Source organism: Monodelphis domestica, chromosome 4 (assembly GCF_027887165.1).
Source record: "Monodelphis domestica isolate mMonDom1 chromosome 4, mMonDom1.pri, whole genome shotgun sequence".
Taxonomy (NCBI): domain Eukaryota; kingdom Metazoa; phylum Chordata; class Mammalia; order Didelphimorphia; family Didelphidae; genus Monodelphis; species Monodelphis domestica.
The window spans coordinates 131,394,362-131,417,284 of record NC_077230.1 but is presented as its reverse complement, the minus strand read 5'-3'; the positions used below and the strand labels follow the sequence as shown (position 1 = coordinate 131,417,284).

Genomic DNA, 22,923 nt, shown 5'->3' with positions numbered 1-22,923 from the left:
AAGAGGAAATTAAAACAATTACAAGGTGTTATTTTTGTCCAATTAAATACCAACAATTTGACAATTTAAATGAATTAGATTAATTAAAAAAAATAAATTGCCAGATTAAGAGAGAGGAAAAAGAATACTTAAACAACTACATCTCAGAAAAAGAAATTGAACAAGCCATCAATGAATTCTCTAAGAAAAAAATCCACAGAGCCAAATGGATTCACAAGTGAATTCTTTAAAGAACATATAAACATAAACATGTAAACAATAACATATAAACTATTTGGAAAAATTGGTGAAGAAATCCTACCAAGTTTTTCTTATGATATCAATATGGTGTCACATTAGGAAGAGAAAAATCAGAGAAGGAAAACTATAGAACAATCTCCTTAATGAAGGCTGATGAAAAAAAATAGTTTAAGATATTAGTAAGGAGATTATAGTAATATATCACTAAGATCATACACTATGACCTAATAGAATTTATACCAAGAATGCAAGGCTGAATCGATATTAGGGTAACTATCATTATAATTGGTCATATCAGTAATAATAATAAAAATTATATTATTATATCAGGAGATGCAAAAAAACGTCTCTGAAAAAGTACAACACCCATTCAAAGGGCAGCTAGGTGGCACAGTAAATAAAGTGGTGGTCCTTTAGTCAGGAAGACTTCAATTCCACTCTGAGATACTTACTAGCTATGTCACCTTGGGTAACTCACTTACCCCTGTTTGCCTCAGTTTCCTAGTTAAACTGTTTCAGGAAATGGCTTAAAGAAACCTTTAAACTGGTTAAGGAAATAGCAAACTACTTCACTACTATTCATTCCTTTTGATCAAGAAATACCCCTGCTAAGTCTATGTCCCAAAAAGATCAAATAAAAGGAAAAAGAAACTTTTTGTACAAAAATTTATAGCAGCTCTTTTTGTGGTGGCAAAGAATTAAAATTGAGGGGATGTCCATCTACTGGAGAATGACTAGACAAGTTGTGATATATGATTGTGATGGAATATGATAGTGGTATAATAAATGAGAAAAGGACAAGCAGAACACTTTCAGAAAAATCTGGAAAGACATGAACTCATAAATGAAAAGCAAAATGAGCAGAACCAAGAGATCATTTTACATAATAATAGCAATACTATCATGATGATCAATTGGGAAAGACCCTGATCAAGACAATTATTTAAGACAATTTCAAAGGGCCTATGATGAAACATACTCTACACCTCCAAAAAAAAAAAAGAACTAATGAACTCTGAAGGTAGATTGAATCACCTTAAAAAACTTTATTTTTATTGTTTAATTTTTTTCTTTTTTTAATATGGCTAATATGGAAATGTTCTTCATGGCCTCACAAGTATAATCAAAATCAAATTGCTTGCCTTTTCAAAGAAGGGGAGGAGCAGGAGGAAGAAACAAAATTTGGAACTCAAAAATTTTTAAATGATTGTTAAAATTTGGAAATATTTAACTACATAGTTGTTTTTTTAAAATAAAAACTATTGTCCCTAGGATTTATGTCTTTATTTTAAGCCACTGATGTCCATTTACTTTTCAGGCAGCAAAAATATGAGAAAAGATAAAAGTGAGATTTTCTTCTAACTCTAACAGTAAGACTGCCAGTAAGTGGCAGAACAAAATATCCAGTCAGCAGGAAGATGGTGGGAAGAATTATTGTGTAAGCCAAGTTTCAGGCCTGGGTATTTGTATAAGACACTTCTTACTGGAGAAGAAAATGATAACTAAACACTGTGTAGTGGAGTTGAGGGGCAGGAATTGAGGGCTAAGATGGTGAGAATTTGTGGGAGTATAGTTTTTCTTCTGGCTTCTTTGCTCAGAGAAACAACACATAATTCCAGGCTCTCTTTAGGTCCTAAGAGGAAGAGAAAAACTGTGAGAACAAAATAGGAGAGAGTCTTCTCATGTATGTACCTATTTTCATCTTTCTACAGTAGAGATTTCAGGACATTTGCTCTTGGAGTGAGGTGGAAATCTGTCTGTCTCTGTCTCTCTGTGCCTCATTTCTCCTTTGTCTTTCTCTTGTCTTTTTTTTTGTCTTTTAGTTTTCTCCCTGGACCTGTGTGTCTCTGATGAGCTGAGATAACTGTACTCTCTGTGAGAAAGCTCATTAGTTCTGAGCACAGTCTGGTATATTCAGATCTTTATAATTTCTATGAGTTTGCTATCAGCTTGGATGAATGGGTTTGTTTGCTATTTACTATTTGTGATGATTTTTCTGTAACTAGCATTTGGTGGGAAGGGAGTAGAGCCTTTGGCTATTGCTTGGGGCACTCCTTCCCTGTTAAGTTATAGTAATAAGGAAAACAGAATGAATCTAAAACTCATTTACCCTAGGGTAGCAATATTTAAGGAAGGCAGATATATATAATTTTAGTCGGGTATGCTCTCTGAAAAGAGAGATCTAGAAAAGCAAAACAGCTTTGGGGACCTAATCTCCTGCTCTCCTTCAGGTAAGAATCAAAATTGCAATTGGAGAGGGGTAAGATTACAGAGATATATACACACAACTCCTTGAGAGATGCATTTAGACAAACTCAGGTAGACACATGTAACCTATGTAAGCAATATATGTACCTTACAATAGTTTGTATATCATTCTCAAACTTAATTTGAAGACTGGGGAGCCTAAATTCAAATTCCACCTCAGACATCTACTAGAAATGTAACCCTAGACACTAAGTCATTTAGCCTCTATTAACCTCAGTTTCTTCATATGTAAAATGGAGACAATAAAAGTATCTTCCTCTCATAGTTCTTGTGAGGATCAAATGAGATGATATGTATAGCATTTTGCAAACAAAATGCATAAAAGCTAGTGATTAAAAATAATTTCAAGCCTTTAAGGCTCAACCAATATTTTCACCAGAGTCCCACAAGTCCTATAAAAAGAAAAACTTGATTAGCTTTCTTCTTTTCCTTCAGTGAAAAGGTTAACAAGTAAAGAAAGTGACAAGAAGGTTAAGTTTTGGAAATCAGAGAGGCCACTTCATTGATCCCTAGAAAGCTGCCCCATTTTGTGGATCAGAATCCTCTTCAAGCCATAGCTCACACTACAAAATTTTGTTTTTATTAATCAGCCAGAGAAAATACTTAGTTCTAAGCAATGCCATTTAGTCAAATAGTATAATAATCAACAATTATTTATTAAGCACTTACTACCAGCCAGGCACTGTGGTAGACATTGAATACACAAAGGCAATTAAAAAAAAAATCTCTGCTCTCAAGGAGTATAGTAAACGATGAGCTTTGAAAGAAGGATTCTAAGAGTCAAAAAGTAACAGCAAAATATTACTATGTAAATCTATAGTCCACTCATCCACAAATACACACATTTCCAGCAAAAAGAGTAATCAAGCAAAACATTTACCAAAAAAAAGTGAATAATTCCTTCTATAAACAGTGAAAAAATCCTTCCATAATGGCATTATTCATTTATTATATATTTCTATGGCTGTGTTTTATTTATTGTATTTTTGTTTTTCTTAATGTCACTTTGAAGAAAAGTTATAATAAATCACATGCACATTTTGTTAAAATAAAGGTAGAGGAATATAGAATTTATTTTGCTGTGACTAAATTTCTAGATGTTGTGTCTATTAAGCTAGAATTGCAAAACTTAGTCTGCTATGTACGTATGGCCAAAAAAAATGTGGGGAACATTATTAATATGTTTACTACATGCTTAGCAAAAAATATTATAGGTCTGACTTTAGGTCAGGAAGATCTTTATTCAAATCTGTCCTCTGACACTTACTGGTTGTGACTGTGGGCAACTCAATCTGTCAGCCTCAGTTTCCTTATCTGTCAAGTGGGAATAAATATAGAACCTACCTAGTAGAGTTGCTATAAGGGTCAAATGAGATATTGATAAAGTGCCCAGTTAATCTTAAATCATTACATAATTATAACTATATTAGAATATCTATCAAAATGTCTCCAATTTTCAGTTCTTCCTTCTTATTTCAGCGATAATTAAAAAATAGCTTTACTTCTTTGTATTTCTGTCTCCTTTTTACAAACTATCCCATACTCTACCACACACACATGATCTGCATTCCTTCTCTTATTAAAATGTAAGCTGTCTAAGGACAAGATGTATCAGAGTAAAAGTAGTATTAAGGGGTTTCCTATGGACTAAGTTTGAAGGGAGGCAAAAGTCTATAAACACAATTGCAAGTACATTTTTTAAACCTCTTGTTTACTCTAAAATTGAGCAGATCACAAATTAAGGAGAGTCAAACAAAACTCTAAGAGAAACATTTTTAAGCCGAGGGTTGATATTACTAGTCTTGACCAGAAAAGATCTAAAGATACTTAACTTTAATGGAATATTGAAGTAGAATGAGGAAAATAGCTCAACAAGGAAATCTGTGGAGCTCTCCAATACTTGGATGATAGAAATAACATTAATTCACATCTTTATAACAATTTCATTTTACAAAGCACTAATCTCAAAACCACAAGTTGAAGTAGAGACCACAAGTATTATTATCCTCGTTTTGCATATGAAGGAACTGAGACTTCAAGAGAAGGTCCAGAACCAAGAATTGGATCCTCTATTAGGTTGGATGCCAGAAACTGGAGTCAGAGACACAAAGTGGAGAGGAATATAGAGGAAAAAACATCCATAGTCCAATATTGGTCCACAGAAATAATTTTTATATTTTTCCATTGAGACACAAGAAATATACATTTCCTGAAAACTAGTTTCACTGTATATTTTAATCACATCAATATTCTTCAAGTACCACTCCATATGAAAGGAATACTGTTTCTTCCACTAAAAAGACTCAACTGTTTTCTCCCCTCTGAAGACATCCATCACATGGATGCTAAAATGTAAGGACCAAAAAAGGGCCTCTGAAACTTTTAAAGAGGTTAAATCAATAACTCCTTATCCCATAACTACCACAATGGACCAGATTTGTTGATTTTGTTTTTTAAATAAAGCCACATAACAAGCAATATATACATATGTAAACCATACAAGTTGGAATTTAAAAAAAATTTAAACCCAGAAGAATGTTAGATATTAAATCTAAAGTCCTATTATCAATGGCAAAAAAGGTCAAAGTACATAAACATGTAATTCTTTGTAACTAACCAAAAGTTACTGCCACTGGAGGAAATAGAAAGCCATTGTATTAGTTCATCATGAAGTAAAGAAACCCTAAGATTTAAAGACAGAAGTGTCATTAGAAACCAGTTAGTCCAGGAGTTCTTAACCATTTTTGTGTCATGGATCCCTTTGGCAGTTTGGTTATGTATATGTTTACTCCTCAGAATGTTGCTAAATGCATAAAATAAAATAGAATTTCAAGGGAAGTCAATTACATGGAAACATAGTGGTCAATTTCTTTAAAAGGTCATAGATATGAGGTTAAGAAATCAAAATAACCCAAATGCTTCACTCTAGGGAAAAGAAAATTGAACCCCAAAAAAGCAGAGAGATTTGTATATGCTGATAGGCAGCAGGCTAGGATCCAAATACAGCCATTCTGAATTTAAATCTAGGGCTCTTGACATGATCTCTCTCCAAATAAAAGTGATCATTTGCTTTATTTTTTAAAGTCAGGAAAAATGTATGATAAAAATGGAAGACCAGTTATGATTGAATATGGCTGTCAGAGTGGTGGACTTTAGCCAAAATAGTGTGATCCTGGGAGGTGACAGAACCCAAATCACAGAAACATGCAAAGTTATAACCACTAACAGAAATATTGCTTATTTCTTTTTATGTATATCTTAATATTATATTTATTATAATCATATTAATAATAATTACTATAAATAATTCATAATTATGCCAATATTGTAAATGTTGTATTTATATTATTACTCATATCAACATCTTCTGACATGAAGGATTATAGTTTCTTAATCATAACTGGAGACCCACTAAAATAACCCTCTTCAAATATTTTCCTTCTAACTCTTCTCAGAACTCATTTCCTTTTACTTTAGAATGCCTAAAAGTTAGGGATTTTTTTCTTTTTGAAATTAGTCCCTTATTCATTATATCATTTCAGAATCAATAGGAAAGGAAAATCCTGTAAGCAATTAATACTTTCAATATTAACCAACTACTGCAATACTATTATTAGAATACCCTCTTTCTCTATCACAATACCATGTCACACTAGGATCTGGGGGAAATAATCCATCTAGGGTATTTCCTTTTCTAATTGAAGGTAACAAAGAATAACAACTTTGTAAACAGTCTAACAAAATCTTCAGTTTAGCTTTTACCAAGCAGAATGGTTTTCTACTAGAAAGGGTAAGATAAATATGGTGAAAAAAGAATTAAAAGCAATATAAGGAAATGGTGAGGTTAAACCCAGATGTTAAACAAAGACTCAGGCCTATAAAGTCAAACTATTTGTATAAGAGATACAAAAATAACTTGTACAGAATTTATGTCAGCATCTTATAAACAATTAATAAATGCAGGAAAAACAGTATACTTGGATTCAGAAGACCCAAATTCAACTCCTACCACAGACTCTTACAAGTTACGTGACCTTGGGCAAGTCATTTACTCTCTTATTTCTCAGTTTCCTCATTTGCAAAATGGGGATAATAAGAGCACCTACTTGAAAAGGCTGCTATGAGAATCAAATAAGATAACATATGTATAGCAAATATTTTATTAATTTTAAAGTGACTTTTAAATGCTCACTGCTATTGGTATCATCATCCTATGGAGTCTGAAGCACAAAAAAATTGCTAGTAAAATTGCTGAAGCACAAAAAAATTGCAAGATATGCAAAAGGATACCTTCATCTTACAAGAGGGAAGAAGTGAATTATGGAAACTTCAAACTTTTCAAATTTATCTCAATCCCTTGTAACTTTCCAGCACATATCAATAACCTGGGTAATTTGTGAGTACTTAAAAATGTGATAGGTCCCCTTGAATGGATCACTAAAAATAAATCACAGCAAAGGAACTTCATTTCAATCACTAAATTTACCTATCTATCTATACACATACACACACAAAAAAACATTTCAATTAACCAGGCTTAAACACTTTATCATATGTTAAATGTATAAAATAATTAGTTTTTATGATTAGATTTAAATATTTAAATCAGGTCATTAAACAGCAAAATTTAAGTCTAACATAGAAAGTTGTACCCTACAGTCAACAAGGCATTTCACAGGTTCTCCAGAGACTGTTTCCTGAGTAATGGACTAAGATAAAAAAGGGAAGGCTGGATCAGTCAAGTGGATCCATAAATGAGTAAAGAACTATGTTTGGTATATGGTTTATTCATTGTCAGCCTAGAACAAATTCCTAGTGCCAAGAACCTCAGACATTTAATCTATCTATCTTGCTTTAACCCAAAATGAAAATGAAGAGAAGCAAAATGAAATGAAATGATTGACCTTGACATCAGGTTCTGGATTCAAACCCTACATTTGCTATCACTACAGCCTATGTGAATGTTAGCAAGTCACCTGACCTTTCTGGGCCTTGTTGTATAATATGAAGAGATTTGAGGCCCAGGGCTTCTTCCTTTTGGTTCAGTGCACTTTTCACATGAAGGTGGAATAAAAGTATTTTACTTCAGATTTCCAGAATATTGTGCCCTTCATTATATTTTTAAATTAATTTACTTAAATTCTGAGTTTCAAATTCTCTCCCTCCAGCCTCTCCCTTCACTCATTATACAATACACATACACTTAGGAGAAAGCAAGCAATATGATTAAATATATATGTATATACCCACACATGAGAAAGCAAGCTTATTATACATAGGAAGTCATGAAAAACTGTGATTGGTGAAAACTGAGATAATTGGGTGTTTGTCCCTGCTGTGACACATAATAGGAGAGTTTTAAACCTGTGCCTTCAAAAGTTCCGGAGAGGTAATAGTATGCTTTCTAGCTTTTTAGGTCTCTCACACACTGGCAAAATATCTACTATTTAGCTCTTTTGCCACTCTTAAGCTCTAGTATCTTATCTATTTCCCTCCTTCTACTACTTCCTTAATACTTGGCTTTCTAACCAAAAAATTGGCCTTGTGTAACTATCACATGTCAAAGCAATCTAACCACATCAATTACTAAATTGGATATAACTGTTCAATACTCTCAACCAATTTTTGTTCCTGCCAAACACTTTTTTAGGAAGAAATAGGGCATGGAGTTGGGGAGTGATTTCTGAGTTTCAAATCATTCTGGAGGGATAGTCCTGACAACTATGTTTTTGTTGTTGTTGTTTAGTAGCTGTTTCAAATTCAAAACTATTTGTGAATAGATAGTAAAATGATACCCTGAACAACTTTTTTTTTTAATGAAAGGATACAGTATACTTAAAACTCATATTGTTGAGGCTGACTTTTAAATTAAATTCTCTTTGGCTAACATCTGGAATAAAATATTCTTATAAAGTTATGTCAACAATGTATAAAGAGAGTATTTGGTTTGTATCAGATTAGTTTTAATTTGTTGACATGTTGCAATATAAAAATGTTTCTTAGCTTGTCAATGGTTTTTTGAGGGAGGCTAAGTTTTTTTGGAAGAGAGGGGCATTGTGTACACATTTTTCCCTATGAGTAAACTGCCATCATAGGACCAACTACCATATTTTCTTTATTTCCATATGCACTTATAGTGTTGGATAAATGTTGCCAATAGACTAAACACCAACAGATTAACTTTTTTCCAGTATTTAAACTCTTCATACTAATAGTTATTTAACTCCCTTAAAAACATTATAAAATTTGAGAACTGGGAATACCCTGACAAGTCATTTAGTTAAATTTTATAGATGAAGAACATTTTCATACCTCCCATCCTACCACACACTCCATTTTTAGGGTCCAAGTCCTTGCAAAAATCTAATTAATCTCAATTTGGGGACTCCACCATGGGACTAAATTATATTGATTATTAAATGGAAATTCTTCTGAACTCATAATATCTACTTTAACTAGACTCAGAAAACCCTTCTAGGAATCTCCCAGAACACCAGACCCTTGTTATCTCTAGGCATATTGCCATTTGTCCTGTTTCCCTTTCTACCTCTTGTTCTCCACAGTAATCAATTCAATAATATCATTACTCCTGGAAAGAGCATAATAATCTACTGCCTTATGGCTTTACTCACACTCCCTGTGACTTCTTAGACCAAACATGGCTATCATTCCTAAATAAGAACATATATTATAAATGTGACTATAATATACATTATATCCCTATTAGAATGCAAACTGATTGAGAGTAGGCACTATCTCACATCTATATTTCACATGTGAGTAGTACCTATCATTGATAGAAAATTAGTAACTGAGTATATCAAAGCAGAGAGGAGCAAGAAAATAAAGCAGATATACGATTAAAAATGTTATTCTATAATATTCTAAAAAGAAGAAAATAATGTGATTTCTTTATAGTATATATGAGATCTGAATCTTCCTTTCCCTTGCCATTTACTCAATTTCCAAATAACAAGAGGAAATGATCAGCATTTTCATATTCTAAATATAAGCTTAGGAAGGGGGTAGGGGCAATGGTTACAGCAACAATAGCATTATTTCTTGGTAGCTAAAATGAAGTAAGTCATTCACTTGAATGAATCTTCCTAAAAATCAAATCATTTCCAACAGAAGATTCCTGGAATCCAAATAAAATTACCAAAATGTGTATATATATATATATATATATATATATATATATATATATATATATATATATATATATGTGTGTGTGTGTGTGTGTGTGTGTGTATGTGTGTGTATATATATGTATATGCATACATATATAGATATATATTTCTTTTATATACATTATTATATACATAATATTTCTATACAAAGTACTATGTTAAATGCAGAAAACACAGAGAGTCTATGGACTATTAGTTAAGTAACTGCTATATAGAGTCATCAGGTTGAGCTAGAAGGTACAAAACAATATCTCAGATATTCTAGGGAGATGACTATCTACCAGGATGGGAATTCCAAATATTCCTTCAGAAATACACTCTAATGTCTGACATCAAGTGTTCCTGTCTGGAATTGCCTGACAATTTCATACTATTTGCCTTCTATGTGGCTTTGAATAGGCTGGCCTCTAATACCTAGAATTGATGTCTTTTTCACTTACATCTTATAATTATTATTTTCTTTGAAGATTTAGTTCAAGTGCCATTTTTCTATAAAACCTTTCCTAATGTCACTAGTTCTTCATACTCTAGTTCTATCCTCAAATTACCTTTTATTTGCCATTTGTTTACATGCTAAGAGACCGTTTTACATGTAGAGTCATGGGGCCAAGTTTTAAATCATGTCTCTATAATTTGAAGAACTTTGGGCAAATCACTTTGGTCTTCACCTAAATTTCCTTCTTTATAAAAAAAATAGGCTTGGTCAAAGGATATGAACAGGCAGTTCTTAGAAGAAGAAATTAAAACTATCTTGTCATATGAAAAAATACTCCAAATCACTATTAACTAGAAAAATTAAAATAATTCTGAAGTTCCACATCACAACAAGTAGACTGGCTAATATGACCAAAAAAAGGGGAAAAAAAGAGAAATGTTGAAAGAGATGTGGAAAAACTGGGACACTAATACACAATTGGTGGAGCTATAAACAGAGAGAATCATTTTGGAGAGCAATCTGGAACTATGTCCAAAAGGCCATAAAACTGTGTATACCCTTTGACTCAGCAATGCCACTACTAGTTCTATATCTCAAAGAGATGAAAGACTAAGCTGTACCAAAAATATATACAGCAGTTCATTTTTGGTGGCAAAAATAATTGAAAACTGAAGGGATTCCCATAAATAGGAGAATGGCTAAACAACTTGTGGTATATGATTGTAATGGAACACTATTACACCATAAGAAATGATGAACAAGACCATCACCAAAAAAAAAAAAACCTGGAAAGACATATAAAGTGATGCAAAGTGAGACAGGCAGAACCAGAAGAGTTATACCCAGTAACAGCAAGAATGTATGAAGAATATGAGCCAATACCCAATTGATAAATGGTTAAAATATATGACCAAATAGTTTTTGGATGAAGAAATCAAAGTTATACAAGTAAAACTATATGGAAAAAGTGCTCTAAATCATTACTGTTTAGAGAAATGGAGATCAAAACAATTCTAAGGTATCATCTCACACTTATCAGATAGGCTAAAAGGGCAAAATGACAAATGTTGGAGATCATATGGAAAAATGAAGACACTAAATCACTGTTGGTGCAACTGTTAAGGGATCCAATTATTTTGAAGAGCAATTTGGAATTATGCCAAAAGTGTTCTAAAACTGTTTATACTTTTTGACTCAGTAATACCACAATTAGTTTTATTTGGTAAGGTGATCATGTAAAAAGGAAAAGATCCTATATGTTCTAAGATATTTATAGAAGCTCTCTTTGTGGTGGGTAGCAGAGAATTAGAAATTGAAGGGATGCCCCTCAACTAGGAATTTAAACAAGTATTAACTATATGAATGTGATAGCACACTACTGCATTATAAGAAATGATGAGCCAGTTAATTTGGAAAAATATGGAAAGATCTACATGAAATTATCAAGAGTGAAACAAGTGGAACCAAAAGAACAATATATACAACAACAGAATTATTGTTTGAAGAATGACTTGTAATTGTCCACCTCCAAAGAAATGATATAGAAATAAGTCAGACAATTTCATATATATATATACATCTCTCTTTTTTGTCAAATGATGACACCTTTAAGGGGGGGGGGGAAGCAAGGAAGAGTTACATGGGTATTTTAATGTAACAAACAAATAAATCTAAATTTAAAAAATAACATATGATGATCAACAGTGAATGACTTGATTATTGTCAGCACTGCAAAGATCCAAGACCACTTCAAGCGACTCATGATGAAAAAGGCTATCCATTGTCAAAGAAGAAACTGATGGAGTCTGAATAGAAATTGAAGCATACCATTCTTCCCTTTATTTCCTTCATGAATTTTTCTCTTGTACAACTGATGAGTCTTCTTTCACAAAAGGATAAACATGGAAAATGCATTATATGATAGCACATGTACAACCTATATCATATAAAGACCTGCTATCTTGTGGGAGGAGAGGAGTGGAAGAAGGAAAGAACATGAATCATAAAACATCAGAAAACTATCATTAAAATTTTATCTACATGTAATCTGGAGGAAAAAAAAAGGCTAGATTGGGGAAGCTAAGGTTACATAATGGATAGAGTGCCAGTTCTGAAGTCAGAAGAGTTATCTGCCTGAGTTCAAATCTGGCCTCAGACATTTAATAAATGTGTAACCATAGACAAGTCACTCAACCCAATTTGCCTCCATTTGCTCACCTGTAAAATGATCTGGACAAGGAAATGTTAAACCACTCTAGCGTCACAAAGATTTGGACACAACTGAACAACAATAAGGCTAGATTATCTCTAATATCCTTCTAGATCGAAATGTATAATCCAATACAAAACTAAGCTTTGAAGAGTCATACTAGCCTAAGCATAAAAGCATTATCTCCTAAGGTCTCTGCCAGTTCCAAAATTCTACTGATGTATAATTGAAAATCTGTTACTCTAAAAAAAGAACTACATTTCCCGGGAGCCCACTGACTTCCTGTTATTACATACTTCCTGTAGACAGAGGATATTAGTTGGGGATGAGGAGGGTCCCTCCTCTTTACTTCCTGTCCCGAGCTTGGAAGCAGTAAGGCGGGTGCTTGAACTGGTGGATCAGCCTATTTTGTATCCTCTTTATTCCTTGATTTCTAATGATCACTAATAAATCTCCTAAAATATACCATTTTATTATTAAGACTAATTTTAATTTTTACACTAACCTATTTCAGAGGAGAGGAGATAAAGAATAAAAGAAGTAGGATTTTTTCTGACTTCTTGTTCCTAAATCTACTCTAGAATTCCTAACCTTAAATCTACTCTATAATATACAAAAAGAAATTACTTCATTACATGAATAGCATTTCATAGCATTTTGAACATAGAATTTCATTTCAACAATGCACATTTATTATGTGCCTACTTCGAAAATATAAAGATGAGCAATATACAAACCTATCCTTAAGGAGCTTATAATCTAGGAGGAGATGAGAGAAATACAAAAATTATTATGTTGATAAGTGTATTTGGAGAGTTCTAAACTGAACACTATAAGAGGTTTGAGAAAGGAGAAATCCACTGAGAGATACTAGGATGAAAGGTTTTATTAAAGAGATATCACCTTAACTTGGCCTTGAGAGAAAGGGAAGGACTTCCCAAAGGTAAGGAGGCAGGCGTGCAGGACATGTATCACAGTGCACAAGCAAAAAAAGGCAAAATGTCACCTAAGAATCAGAGTTCAAATTAACCAGAGGAATCTGGAGCTTTGCTAGGGGTCAATATGGTGATATGTAGGAGTGTTTCCTTCACTCTGCCCTATGATTTCATAGAAGAGGTTGACTGCTGACCTGCCTCTTTCCCTCAGTAAATTCAACCTTAGGCCTCATTTTTCTCTGATCATTGAGTCCTTACCCTATTGCTAACAAATGTCATTTATCCAAGATCTTCTCTCATGTGGCTTCCATTTTCTGGTGCTCACTGAAACCTAGCTTTTCCTGAAGGCACCTATCTCTCAGTACTTTCTCAAAGGAACTTTCTCCTACACCCCTCTCCCCTAGCACATAGGACTGAAGGGAGGAGATGGCATACTCCTTGTTCTTTATTTCCCTTTGATTTTGACAACCATTATTTCTCTTTAAAAATTCACTTCATCCTGTTCAGATCCTTGTTTCTATCATCCATTTCCATCCATTCTTCTTTTAATAGTACCAATATCAGATTCCTACCCCCACCCCACAAAAAAACCCACCACACTCTTTCAAACAATCTACTCTCCCTATGACTCCAGATTTCAACTGCCAGGACCAGTCTAGTCTACCTCAGTCACACCTAAGAATGATGAGAATAAAGTCTCATGTCTCTTTTCAACTAAATTTGCCCTGACTGGTAGAATTCCTAGTTAGCCCTCCCAGAAATGAAGAGGAAGGGACTGAGGGAAGGAGATAAGAAGTATAATTAGGGCATTCCCAGAGAGGAACTGAGACAGGTAGGTGGCACAGGGTATAGAGTAATGGGCCTAGAGTCAGGAAGACTGGAGTTCAAATCTGGCCTCAGATATTTGCTAGCCATGTGACCCTGGGCAAGTGACAATCTGCTTTAGTTTCCTCATCTGTAAAATGATGATAATAATAACACCTAGCTCCCAGAGTACTATGAAGATCAAATGAGATAATTATGAAGTGATTAGCACAATGCCTGGCACATCTTAAGTGTGATATAAAAGCTATTTCCTTATGTCATCATAGTCATCATCATCATCATCGTTAGTATTAGTAGTAGCAATACCTGTAGTAGTATACATTTAGCAATGTCCAAGCAAGATATAATAAGCTTTTAAACTAATAATAGCAATAAGGGGAAAAGGAAGAAATAGATAGACAAGGTACACAGAGATAGTCTTGACAAGATTTGGTCCCTATTTGGATTTAAGGAGTGAGAGAAAGAGAAAAGTTTAAAATGAACGCAAAGTTTGGGGGATTTGCAACTGGAAAAATACCATAAGCAGAAATAAGGAAATTAAGACACAGGGCAGGCTTTGGAAAGGTGATGATGTGATGGTTAATTTATCTCTAAATTTGTGGTGTATGAAAGACCAATAGGACATCCAAGTGGAAATTTCTAAAAAGTTGGAAGACAGAGCCAAAATTTGAGAGTTGTCTGCATAACTATGCTAATTGAAGCCAGGGAAGTAAATGAAAACACCAAGGGAAAGAATGAAGAGGAACTATTCTTTCAGATTGTTAGAGTTCTTATATAGGGAAAGAGAAACAAACAAAAACAGAAATCAACTGAAATATTCAAATAAATTCTTCTCAGAGTTTATACATCTCATCTCTTTCCATGAGGTCTCTACAACCATAAGAATCTCATAAGCTCAGTCGCTTTTGCTTGAACCTTATTTTCATCCAAAGAAAAACCATTTCACTCTATTAGTTGAGGGGCTGTCATTTCCTAGCCAAAGAACAAGTAACACCAAAGTTAATTTCTAAATATCTGAATGGAAAGATCCCTAAAAGTAATGAAGCACAGAGACTTGATTCTTCTTGGGAAAGTATTTCAACTCTGTATCAAAGCACTTCTACCAACAAGGAAAAACCCAAGTCAATTCAACAAATTCAGTTAACTGTTTGTTGAAGGGGGAAAACAATAATAATTCCTCCATAACCATTTTTGTTCTTTTACTCTATATCAACTGATCAGTTAGGTAATTAGTGAAAGCTAAATCTGGGAGGCAACTTTAGAGATTACCTTGTCTGAACTCCTTATTTTTAACAGGAAACTGAGGCATCCAAGTCAGTTTGCATTTAATTAAGCTGCCCTTATTTTTACACTGCTTTGGAAGTATCTTTAAATATTTCATGTGTGCTATGCCCTTCTTGGATAAAATATAAATTCCTTAGACAAAAATAGCATCTTCTTTTTTTCCCCTATATATACTAAAGGATGTATTCTGTTGCTAACTGGTAATTTACTAACCAGATAAGGAGAAATAAGGTAGAAATTAGGGAGAAAGGGCAAAGTAAAATAGGGAGAAGTCAAAAAAGAGAATAATTCTTGAAGTAATGCTATAAGTATAAATGAAGGGGAAAAATTATTCATTAGCATTCCAGCATGGTAACTCCATGAAGTCAAGTGGTCCTAGTGGTCAGCCTATGGTATTCAGAAACATTTTTCTGGGTTTCTGCTCTTTCTAGGATTCCACAGGAACTTTAGTGATGATGCAGACAGTGTCTTTACTTTTCAAGTATCCTAAACAGAACCACCTGCCCAATCATCATTGCTCCATTCCTTACTTCTTTTTCATCTTGCCTTTAAAAAAATTCTTTTCAACAGAATAAAAATATATGTGAGAACAACCAAGGCCAAAGTTCTTTCCAATCAAGAAAAGCTGAAAAACTTATAAGATAAATAACAGCATGAGAGAGGACTTTGAAGGAGGATGCATTTATAAATTAAGAATAAGAACTATTGCTGCATTCAAAAAAATAAATTTTAAAAGTAAAATGAGGTAAAAGAAGGAATTCTAAGGCACCCATTTTATAATCTGCTATGGAGAGCCAGCTATAACATAATACACTATCCTTCTGACTCAAAGAAAATGCTTCTGAGCCAATGTCAGTAACAAATGTGCTTTGAATTGTTTTTCAAGTAGTAGAGAAGAATTTACATTAAGCTATCCACACTCTCTACATGTTCTTCTGTTAACTAAAGTAGACATATATTTGTGAGATTGCCAGCTCAGGCAGAGAGCTCCAAGCCATTGGAAAAATGCTTTTCCTTGGTAGTTATGAAGTTTACTGGTCAGTGTTAGGATCTAATCCATGCATTTGACTCAGCTTTTTCTCATCGTTTCTAATCAACTCTACTGTCTCAGATAAGGGGGAGTTAAAGAACAGATGACTCCAGCAATTTCCAAAGTAGGGGTTATAGAATATCCTCAAGAGAGAAGGAATGTGTCATCAACCAAGAGGATGGTGAGAAGATGAGATACCTCCTGTCCTCCTTCCTTGTCCCCAGATATTTCGGGGCTTGTCCTCATCATGACTAGCCTCCTAGACACTCCAAAGGCTACTGAATATAGGATGAAATATTATTTTATCCTTACCTTGTCTATTTTACACTTGTACAAAATTATTAGCACATCAGTACAAATATTGTATATCTGTCTTATAATGTACATAATTATTAGTATGGTAGTAAAAATGTATAATATATAAGTAAATACACATTGGGGGTGAAGGCTCAAAAATTTTTTTTTGTAGAGCACTGTCATACTCCATGTATAAAGAAGGTAAGTGGGATGTTTAACCATTCCAATAAAAAATCATAACTGGAAGGTTCTTCTCCCTCCTACCCTTCCCATTTACCCACCCAGATTGCTAGGCTTTTCCAGGCTAGAAATAGGAAAGACCATGGGGAAGGGTCATAGCCACAGAGATAACTAATTATCTCTTGTAGGAGGCCTTACTGTCAAAGACAAGGAATCAAAGCCCTAGAAAGACAAACTTTTACATGTACCTTGCTAGAGAAAGGGAGAGTATATTTAATAGTATAAATCAATGCACATTTATTAAGTACCTACTATTTTCTAAACAGAGGGGAAACAAAGACAAAAGTGAAAGTCTCTGCTTTTCAAAGAGACTATAATCTGGTATCGATGGAAATTAGTTTGAAGGTGGAATCCCAGGAAAGTCCCCAAACTCTACCTGCTAGTAGAAAATGGTTATAGTGGAATAGTCTTCTGGAATCTCCATGACATAGATTTCTGGGGGAAGTAGTTGGTTTTTACTCCAGAAAGAAGATTGGATATATTAAAAATGAAAATAGAAATTAAAAGGAAAAACATTCTTATGGTAAAAAAGGTTAGTTCCATCCTAATCTGACTTAATTTCTAGCTCAATATACATTGAGATTCTCTTTGTATGCCGAACTCCAGTACAGAAATTCCCTCTACTACTAGGCCGATTCCAGCCAATATAGGACTCCTTACTAGATAAGTCTTAGAGATCTAATCTACCTGAAGAATTAAGTGACTTGCCCTGGGTTACACAGTTATTAAAAGTTTGATGCTATATTTGAAGTCAAGTCTTCTGGACTCCAACTCCCAAACTCTATCCACTCTTCCAAGTTACCTCATAACTTTATTTTTTCATGTAGATATTGAACACTAAATATCCAGTAGAGAAAATCTGGAAATGTATCAGCAGAGAAACCACAAGAGGATGGGGAAGGGGGAGGGCTTTACTTCCCTTCAAACATATGTAATTTTGTTACAATGCAGCCATCTTCTGGCTGGGAAAAGTTACTTAAGAGTATAGTCTTCAAAGCAATTTTTAATGCTAAATGTGGCTTGGTGAAACATGTAATGACAAGCTCCATACTTTTACTCTTATTTGACCAAAACCTGACACCCACAAGACATATCAGAATCTTAAAAATACATTCTCTTCTCATCCTCTCACCTGTCTTCCTGGGAAACATGGGTAATAAACTCAAAACTACAATGGTCAGCAACAAAACAAAAAACAAGCACTTTTTGTCACAGAGACAAGTCTACTTTACATCTAATATCAATGAGAAGCCCTAGAGTACACACTTCCCAATGTAAGATAAAGATCAAGACACAGGAAAGAAAATGGCTCTAATTTTTTAGATTTCCTGGCTAAAACTAAATCGCCTGCATCCATTAAGGGACATAAAAATAGGAACAGACATGAATTAGCCAAAAAATGTCCTGTCATCTAGCCACTACTGGTGGAGACCTTGCCAAAATTGTCCCAAGGAAGTGATTTCATGGAGAATTAGGACACAAACCATTTATGACTTTACAGAAACTAAGCTAAATATTCCAGATATGCAAAGATAGAAGATAGAAGACCAGGGAGAGGGGGTTTGATGTATCTCTAACTTAATAAAGGGTACTCTCTTCCATCACCTGAAGCTCTTAAATATAACAATAGACATAGTTGGGACTTTAGCATGTCAACTCTTCTGGAGGAAAACTAAGTGAATGGTTGCTATGTTATTTGAAACTGAAAGAGAAGAGGAAAAAGTCTATTTGGAAAGATCTTGAGGTCTAAGCTTCAAGATGTATGATTCTATTGAAGAGCATTATATATGCATACTTTATACATGTATATAAGTGATTTTATATATAAGTGAATGCTAGGGTCACATTTTCAAGCTACAAAACACTAGAAATTTAAACTTTAATCAGATTAAAAAAAACCTTATTATCTTCTGCTTTGAACCAGTGATCACAGATACTATCCATTATTTTCACTACCTCCCCAAACATCCCTTTAGCAATCTTTGTCATTGTCATCCTGGTTTTAAATCAACACTCATTACATGAGTTCTAGGCAGGTAGATGAACCAGGCAGGTAGATTAATTTTCTATGACATATCAATGAACTTGACTGTGATGGAAGTGAGAGGAAGAACTGGGCACACAAATGAACCAACTGAGAAGGTCTTGATATACACTTTATAGAATACCATAGGTAACATACTGAGCTCTCTGAAGCCTCCATTCCAACAAAAATAGCACCTCCTCTGGCTTCAGAGGTGGTTAAATCTTCTTGTCATGGACCCTTTCTGCAATCTGGTGAGTCCCATATTAATTACAAAATAAAATACATTGGTTTACAAAGGAATCCTATTTATATTGAAATAGTTGTCAAAATAGATTTAAAAAACAATTTAAAGATCTTAGTTGAAGAACCATTGCTCTAAAATTAAAAAATATATGAAAAAATAAGGGAAACAGAGAAGGAATAAGCATTTTTAAAGTGCCTACTATGTTCCAGGAACCATGTTAAGCTTTTTATAAATCTTACCTCATTTGGAGAGGGAGAGGGGAGAGGAGTGGGAGGGACAAAGGGGCAGGGGGGAGAGAAAGGGAGAGAGACAAAGAGAAAAAGGAATAGATAAAGGGAAAAAACCATAACTACACTCCCTCTTCAAAAGGATCCAACTTCCTATTTCAGAACCGTTTTATTCCTATGTTTTCTTCCCCTCAATGACTATTAGTCGATTGTTTGAGGAGGGTATTTTGATTGCATCTCAGATCTAAACATTTTAAATTGTAAATTATGATCAAGGAACGGTTGTGTGTGTGGGGGGAGATATTATAATACTAAAACGTCAAAACAGAATCGAAGCTTTGTCCTTTTCAAAAAGCTCCTGATTCTTTCAAATCAGGGGAACAAAGCGGGTACTAATCTACTACCAAGGCTAGGATGAGACGTAGGGTGTGCGTCACACACAACCTCACCCAGGTTTTAAAAAACAAAAAACTTAAACGGGACAGTTACGGGGATAAAAGTAAAATGGGATAGGGGTCAGCTTCAACTCTAACTCCCCCCACTCTGGAGTTTTTACTTAGGTGTAATATCTGAAACTTAAGGTGTCTGTATGCTTTAAACAAGAGGGGGTGGGGATAGGAACATGCGATACCCCCTAAAATTCTTGGACTCTTTCCAAGGGTAGCACACTCCCTGCATCGAGTCCCAACTTCCTAGTCCTGGGCAGAGAATTTTTCGGTCCAATCCTACACCGCCTCCAATTGGCTTCCACCTGTGACTAAGAGAGATCTAAAAACTCCCCAAGGATGGCTGTCTTCAGGGAAGGAGTGGAAGGGGAGAAGGGAGAGTCGGTGATAAACCTAATAAAGTGCAATGTAACAAGGATGCTTTCACACTCACTCCATCCTTTTACCCGGAAACCTGAATTCAGCATTTCTTGCCCTGCTTAGCAAGATGCTCGTGAGCTCTCAAAACGCAGTGTTAGACCAAATAACCAAGTTCCCCCTGCGGCATCACCACCATCACAACCACCATGCCTGCCCCTTTTCCTGGAGAAAGCTATAAAGCTACCAAATAGCATGAGTATGCATTATATGACATATTATGGAATAAAATATATATGTAGATTTATCTATATCTATGTATAGACACGTCTCCCAAATCTTTCTGCGTGGAGAGGGAGTCAAGTCTAAAGCAGACTGGACTTCAAGCTCATCACTAACCCGAAAACTCCGCTCTTGTCTTTCTGCTTCGAGCCTCCTGAGTTCCAAGAGGAAAACACAATCACCACAACCCAGGTCTTCCGTCGCCCCGACCTTGGCATCAGAGTGGGCAACAGAAGAGCAGATGAGAGATGTCAAATCCCCCTCCTGACCCTCCCCAAGGTCTGCAGGAGATGTCTAGCTGACGGAACCAGGCTCCAGTAGGAGCTAGAGACACACCGGGTAGGAAAGGGAGGGGTGGGCGGCAGCGGCGGAGGGTAGTGGGATAGTAACCCTGGCTTCACTCCGCGCCCCCCCCCCCAACTTTCAGAATTGCTAAGGGTTGAGTAAGGGAGGCGGGCGGGCAGGGTGCCTGCCTGCCTCGCGAGGTTCACTATTCGGCAGGAAGTTCCTTGGGCTCCACTGAGCATGCTCTAGTCTTTTTTTTTCCCTCCTCCTCCCTTCCCTATTTCCCCCCTTCTCTCGCCTCTAGCTTTTACCAGACTCATAAACCACCCCGAGCTGGCGGGCTCACAATTTGGCAACCAAGCTCCCAGGTCTTGCTATCCCCCGAAGTGGGCACTGGCCAATGTCCCGCTGAGGCTGGGGAGAAAAAGGAGGCCGCAAAGGGCCAGCGCTGCCCATAGCCCCAAGGTCTCCGCATCTAAAACCTCAGTTTCCGTGGGAAGCGCTCGCTTTCTGCCCCACCAACCCACTCCCAACGACTCCCCCCTCCTCCTCTCCTGATCAATTCTTCTTGCACCGGGAGTCTAGCATAGACCTCTCTTCGCCTGCTCCCTTATTCCCCGAACTAGGAGGAGACCCCCGACCCCAGGCATCCCAGTGCAGGAGAGTCTATTCCAGCACCTAGACTCCAGAGGACTCCCGTGTGGGCAAGGCTCGGTCTCAGAGTCTCCCATTTTTAGTAGAACAGTAGCTCATCCTTCCGCCCACCCTCTCGGACTTCTCTCCCAAAAGGGATGCCCGAGGGCTTCCAACATCCCAAACACACCTCAAACAACCCAGAAAGCTGCCCCTCTCTTTCTAAGGAGGCTCGGACCTAAGCTCAGCTACTCGTTCCACGGGTGAGACTGCGGAGGGGTCGCGAAGGCTCCAGTCTCCAGGCAGCAGCACACCCCGGCTGTAAGTCCCAAGGTCCTACCCGAGCGGCCCGAGAGCTGGGCAGCCGCAGAAGGACGGCAAAGCAGGGGAGGCTCAGGAACTGACACCCAGTTCGACCGCCCCAGCTTGCCCTAGGCACCCCGTCCCTCTTTCTGGAGGCAGAGCTTCCCTTCTCCAGCCGGGCAGCAGAATGGTGTACTGGGGGTTGAAAGCCGAGGAGAAGAAGGGGAGGAGATGGGGGCGTGCATCCTTATCTACCCTGAGAGCAACAAAAATCATCGCAGCCGCTTCTTACCTCTCCGGCTGCCTCCCTTTTCGGTAGCAGCAAGCAGCAGCCCCCGGAGGAGCTGTTCACCCGTCGTCCCTGATAAGAGCCAGTGTGCAGGGATGCGGGGTTGGGCGGGCAGGAGGTCACACCGCCCGCAGGCTGCAGCAACAGCACCAAGAATCGCTGAGCCTGCCTCGCGAGCTACCTGGGAATGGAACCAGAGCCCGCGAGCCGCCGCCGCCGCCGCTGAAGCTGCAGGGTCGTGGACACGGGCCGAGTCAGGGACAGTCTGCAAACTCCCAGACTTGGCAGGGACCGTGCACACAACGCGGGAACACACTTTCCAGTGAGGAAGACAGGCTGTCAGGTTTTCGAGAGCTTGGGGCGAGGGCTCCTCTGCAAATTCCTCAATCCTTCCCCACCTACCCCACCTCACCAACTTCGGTGGGCTCCTGGGCCATAGCAAAAGAAGACCTGGATTCCGACCAGGGACTATCTGCAAACTCCCCGCCCTCTCAGTCACTGTGCACAACCAATTCTGAACCGGGGAAGCTTAGCTTAGGGACGGTCTACAAATTCCTAAACTCACTAGAGAAGTATTCACCCTTGTCTGCTTTTCCCCAGCTCTACTGCCTCCCCGCCCCCCACCCAAAAGTCAGCAATTAAATGACACCTGATTGAGGAATCAACAAAACAGGTACTAAAGTTCGCGGCATTTTGCAAATTCTATTATGAGCAAAGATCTCTCATTATAATCCAATCCAAACTTAAAAATTTGAATTGGTCCAATCCTGCATTAATTAGGGGGAAGATTAGAATTAGAAGATTAATGGTCTAAGGATCAAGAGACCCAGGCTCTGATTCTGATTTTCACTCTGACCTTCTGCAAGTTTATCACATA

At 36.5% G+C, this 22,923-nt stretch overlaps 1 protein-coding gene across 7 annotated transcripts in view; it reads right to left on the bottom strand.

Moving 5' to 3' along the window:
• The window catches only part of MGAT5 (alpha-1,6-mannosylglycoprotein 6-beta-N-acetylglucosaminyltransferase), a 410,898-nt gene extending 388,662 nt beyond the window's left edge, over positions 1-22,236 (bottom strand). For 3 of the 7 annotated variants that reach the window (XM_016433592.2, XM_016433591.2, XM_016433593.2), the window contains exon 1: positions 22,050-22,188. The gene's annotated coding sequence lies outside the window, so the exon portion shown is untranslated. Of the gene's footprint in view, positions 1-20,653; positions 20,970-21,644; positions 21,666-21,692; positions 21,820-22,049 lie in introns of those variants that run through there. The other 4 variants (XM_016433598.2, XM_016433597.2, XM_016433596.2 and 1 more) reach the window with 4 other exon arrangements.
• Positions 22,237-22,923: the final 687 nt, after the last annotated feature.